This window comes from Pygoscelis adeliae, unplaced genomic scaffold (genome assembly GCF_000699105.1).
Source record: "Pygoscelis adeliae isolate BGI_AS28 unplaced genomic scaffold, ASM69910v1 Scaffold461, whole genome shotgun sequence".
In the NCBI taxonomy this organism is placed as follows: Eukaryota; Metazoa; Chordata; class Aves; order Sphenisciformes; family Spheniscidae; genus Pygoscelis; species Pygoscelis adeliae.
The window spans coordinates 33040-38427 of record NW_008824029.1 but is presented as its reverse complement, the minus strand read 5'-3'; the positions used below and the strand labels follow the sequence as shown (position 1 = coordinate 38427).

General features: G+C 53.3%; 1 protein-coding gene across 1 annotated transcript in view; it reads left to right on the top strand.

Moving 5' to 3' along the window:
- Positions 1 to 5388, top strand: part of LOC103919686 (ankyrin repeat and fibronectin type-III domain-containing protein 1-like) — a gene marked incomplete at its 3' end in the record, with an annotated part of 187168 nt that overhangs the window by 148942 nt on the left and 32838 nt on the right. The window lies entirely within an intron of this gene.

Genomic DNA, 5388 nt, shown 5'->3' with positions numbered 1-5388 from the left:
GGGCACCGGGAGCCACAGGGGCACCGGGAGCTGCAGGGACTCCCTGCTAGCGCCGTGCCTGGGGTGAGCGGTGTGAGGGTACAGGGCTGCCCCAGCATGAGCCACCCCCCGGGGAAGCCCCATTTGCCCACCCCGGAGGGATGCAGTGCTCCCTCCTTCCCCGATGCTGCTGCTGCGGCACCCGTGGGGCCCCTCATGCCGAGCACAGGTCTCAAACTGCAGTTCCTGCTCAAGCAGGGAGTAATTTATCCCGGGTTTCTAAGCTCTGATGCAACAGCCTTGGAAGTAGATCACAGTGAACCCTCCCAGCGTTAGAGGTGACCTGCTAAGGATATTTAAAAGACCTGGAAATTGCATTGCTTTCTGCTTCCTTAGATGGATAAAGGAGGGTAAAACTTTAAAAAAAAAAAGAAAGAAAAAAAGAAATGCTTAGAAATTGCAAGAATGTCGAGTTTGGTTTTTGTTTTCCCTGCTTTTTTTGGAGATCTTTCTGGCATTTATTGTATGTTCTAACACCTCAGTGTGAGGTTGTGGAGTCCTCCTCAAAGGCTTCCTCTATCTGTGAGGTTAGTTAGGCATCAAAGCTAACTAGGTATTAATGAGGCCAGACAAAGAATTTAAGCTATTTGGTGACAGATTGCTTTCTTCTCCAGTTGCACAACTTTCTTCCCTTTGCTGAAACGATGTCATCAGGAAAGCTGTTCTGCAATTACTATGACTCTTCCAAATAGACAAATATGTGAATTTGTAATATGCCAAATAGGAAAAGAAGCAAAGAACTCATTAAAAACAAAGTTTCTCTTTATTCATAATAAAGAAGCAAGAGAAGTCAATAAATCTTTTTTCTCCCTTTAAATGTCTCTTTGAAGCCCCCGGATCTCGTTTGAGCCCTGCTGTGTCAAGGTATATTTGTGGTGCATTTTCACTTGCTCTGTAGCATTTTGCTGGGGGAAACCATCTGCCTTGTATTAGTTTGCAAAGCACCTTGTACAGCAGCGACACCGCAGCAGTGGTAGATGATGCTATTTTATGGGGTTTTGGTAAGCCAGCTTGGAAATGAGCTCTTGGTGAGGAGGAATTGCCTTTGCCTTCGGTTTGCCACATGTCATTGTGTTGGAGATCGAGGCTGGAAAGCGTGAGGCCTGAAAGAGAAGGACCTGATGTCACCGCTCCTGCAGGGACATGGGCATGGCTGGTCTGGCCAGGAGGAGGAGAACTGCCCTGCGGTTGTGTCTTTTATCCGTGGCTGGAGACATCTTGAGCTGGATCAGACGTCCAACCTGGCAGCCGGGCTTAGGTGGGCCGTGGTGCTGGGACTTGGGTGCTGGGACTCGCTGGCACTCAGCGGCAGGACACAGCAGAGGGGTGACCCAGGGGGGTCGTGGTGATGAGGAGCTGAGTGGGCAGCAGCGTTGCTGCCAAGGACCCTGCCCACCGCCTGCTCCTCGACCATCTCAAAGTGCTTGTTAATGCTCTCCCTGTTGCCGTGGTTAAGCCAACAACCGAGGAGCTGTGCTAGCTGTGTTGTTGCAGTGCAGGAATTTAATTGGCTTTTACCTGCACACAGCCAAACTTCCAAAGAGCGGCTGGGGGCACCTGCACAGGAACCACAGAGTGCTGCCTCCCCGGCAAGACAGGCACACTGCAGACAGGTTTTCACGCATGCCGGCGGTGCATGTGCCTGGTCCACACGTGCACGCTTGCCCTTGGAGAAGCACTCGGATGCTTTTCCCATGCAAGCACCAGCCTCCTCTGCAGCCACCTCCTGCAAAGGGAGCACCTGGCCTTTTCCCTGGTGTGAAACTTCATTTCTCTGCATCCCTTGTACGTCTTCAGGGACCTGTGATCATCGTAGCAGGATCAGCGTGCTCGGTTAGTCGCTCCAAACCATCGTGCTGCACACAGGGGAGGGGCCTTTGGAGCCCTGGGAGGTGTCGCTGCCCCTGCTTGCCCCGTGCCTTGCACGGGAGGTCCTGGGCTGCAGGCAAGGCTGCTGCACCCTGTGGCCGACAGAAAGCGTGGCTCATGCCCTTGGAAATCTACAGACGCCTAGTTTGGTTTCCAGAGCAAATATCTACATGCATCAAATCTGTATGTAGTTATAAGCTTAACCCAAGGTCATCACTGCATTGTTTTACCTGCCTCTGTGCAAAGGGTGAACATCCACGCTGTGTATGATGGGAGGTTCAGCTCATCCCATGCGGGCAGGAGGGCGATGGAAAAGTGAGGGACAGTGTTTTCCCAAATCAGCGGCCTCTGAGAATCCTGCCCATCTTAATCCCAAGGCTTGAAGGCAAGGAAGGGCTCCTGGACCTGCTCTTACCTGTTGCCAGGGAGGAGGTAGAGATTATAAGCACAGCATCATCAGTGCCCATTGCTTTGAAAAGCTGGGTGTCAGTCTGGTGGAGGGATTAGTGTTTTCTGCCTGAAATGCCTACCAAAAAACCCTGCCATAGCAGAAAGCATCCTTACCTCTCATGCCCACGCAGGGCAAGCTGAGCCAGTTTTCCAGTTCCCAGTTGTTCAGTGCTCAGGTAGGGCTGGATGGAGCCGAGGTAGAAGAGAAGGAGCTGTACAGCGTCACAGTGTCTGCCTGACACCGTGTCCCCTACGCTGAGCGCTGCCAGGTAGGATGGGGACAATAGATCCCTTCATCTCCCCTTGGCCCTTTCCCCTGTCCCTGGGGACACCTCGAAGCCCTGCGGGGCAGGGTCCCTGGGCGATGGCAGTTCTCTGGGCCAGGAGATGCAGTTATTTGCTGCCACAATAAATAAGGTGCTGAATGTCCCACACTGCCTACCCAAAAGTGCAGGGATGCTCCCGTCACAGGTCTCACGGTCCATGCGTCCGTCGGAGCACATCTCCCCTGCTCGCCGGCTGGGACGCGCTCACGGGTCGTGTTTCTCCCCAGGCACAAGGCAGGCTTTATTCGCACGGCACGTGTTTATGTGCTGCACTGGGCAAGCGGAGCGCGGTCCTGCTCCTGAGCTCGGCCGTCAGTGAGCAAAGCCTCGTTAGTTCCACTTATTAAAAGAAAATTGCTGGGGGGAAGGGAGAGAAGGCAAGGAAAAAATGAAGTATTGAGAAAACACTTCTTTCATTCATATGTTGTTTACTGAAATAAATACTTCATTATTAGGCTTTTTTTAGGCTATTTTTTTTAAAAGCCAGCACCACAAAGTCCCCAGTGTTAGGGCCCGTGAATGTGCCGTATCACCTCAGCCCGTTGCTCCCACGAGCCGGTGTCTTGCTGCTGGGAGGTGCCCGGAGAGAAGCACCGTGGGGGGCAGGGTAGTGCAAGGCTTTCCCAAGCTTGGGGGAGAAACCTGAGGGCTGCTCCTGTCTGGTTTTATTTAGCTTTGCTGATTCCTTTCTCCTCCTCTTTGCTGGACGGTGCATGCTGTGGCTCGTGAGGCAGCTTGAGCTCCAAATGAGGCAAAAACTGGCAACTGAGGCAAGGAAGGATTTTGGGTCCAATTTATTAAAGCTCTGCTTTCTGCTGGTCTGTGATACTAATCTAGTTCCAAAGCCGAAATAGCACGAAGGCGTGCGAGACAAAAGCACTCTTTATTTGAAGCTCGCCACCTTCTGCTGTTGGAGCGAAGAAGTTGAAAGCTGGTGGCTCCTGCGGAGACCTCCCGCTGTCCCTACAGCAACCCCAAAACGCCAGCAATCCCTTTTCTCCCCCCTTAGTGGGAAACAAGGCAAAGAGAGCCTTCTCTCCTCTTGTGCATGTCACCTGAGAAATGATCCACATTTATCTTGCCTCTTAAGCGAGTCTTAATCCAATAAAAGGGCTGCAATCTGCTGGTTTACTCTTGCGTGTGCAGAGCCTGGGAGCCTCTGTCCCGCTCTCGCATCCTTCCAGCTCTGGCGCTCATCGGGAGTTCCAACCCCGGCAGGTTTGTCCTCCTGGCATCCATTTGTCTCTTCCTTTTCCTTTCCTACCTCTCGGTCTGGTTTTCCTTCTCCCATTTGTTCCTCTGCTTGTCTTTTCCCGTACTCACCTCTTGTTGTCCACCCTGATTTTCTTCTCTGTTTTCTTCTTCTTGGTTGTTTACTTCTACTTGCTGCCTTTTCTATTTGGGCTCCTCGAGTTGTTCGTGTCAGACAGCCTCCCTGCGATCCGTGGTCGGAATAGCTTATTCCCATGGTGGCTCAGGAAAAAATGCAGCGCATTCCTTGCTTCCCCCATCCCCTTATCTCGGTTCTGCTCGTTGGCTGCCCACCACGAGCTGTTAAAGCAACGCTGGCAGGAGCATGTCGTCTGGTGGTTAGAGGCAGCCGGCCAGCTTGGGTTCAGTCCTGCCTGCGTCTTGTTTTGCTGCCTGACCCCTGGCATGTTGCTGAATCTCAGATCCTCGCTTCCCCTCTGCTGAAGAAGGGGATGCGCAGAGACCTGCCTGCCCAGCAGCTTCGAGTGCAGACGGTGCCCACCCGGATGGGAAGGTGCAGAGTGGTTTTCCTGCGATGTCCCAGCACTGGGGCTGAGCGTAAGGGCTGGCGGGCATCCCTCTGCGATGAGACCGCGGTGCCATGAGCGCAGGAGCTGCAGCCGCCGGACACAGGAACCACGCTGGCACCATCAGGCTGGCAGAGGCGGCACACGCGACTGCTGCCGTACTCTGCCCCGTGTTTCAGGTTTGGTTATAGAGCAAAAGGTTTTTAATGGAAGAGTTTTCATCAAAGTTATTTAAAATTTTATAATGCAATAATATTCCCCCTTTGGGTTAAAGTGGTCTCGTGTGGTGTGGAAATTCTCCCTAAATTGCTGTGCTGGGGCATGAAATCTGTGCCATGGAGGTGCCTGGCACTGCTCGGTCTCCTTTCATAGCTGCTGTCAGCTGACATGGGCAGGCAGTGCGGACGACCTGTCCCCATCTGCAGGCTCCTCACCTTCTGGCACCCAAGTGCCATGGTCCCGGGGGGCTGCAGAGCCCATGGGAGGTGCTGAGCTGCCAGCTGATCCGTCTGACTGTTCCCGAGCCAGTGCACTGGAGAGCTGCTACTGCAAACCTTGACGAGAGCCTTGCACTGATTCCATCGCAGTAGTCTATGGTCATACAGGACTTTCCCCAGGACTCTTTGCTTGACAGTCGTCCATTTGCCAGGGGGAGCCAGCACAAAGTGAATTGTCAGCAACTTTTTGGGAGACGGGGAGGAGCAGCATCGTAAAGACAGAGGGGTCAGAGCTCCCCCGGGTTTCACAGCCCTGCTTGAGCTGTCTTACTCCTGACTTAGGCCACGTGTCCAAGAGGAGGCTTGGAGCCCCTTCTCTTCCCAGTCGAGGAAGCTCTTAGCCTGAGCGAGGGAAAATAAGAGGGAAAACCAGGCCCTGAGCCTTTCAGTGGAAGGGGAGGAGAGCCAGGGGGTGGGAGGTGTGGGCAT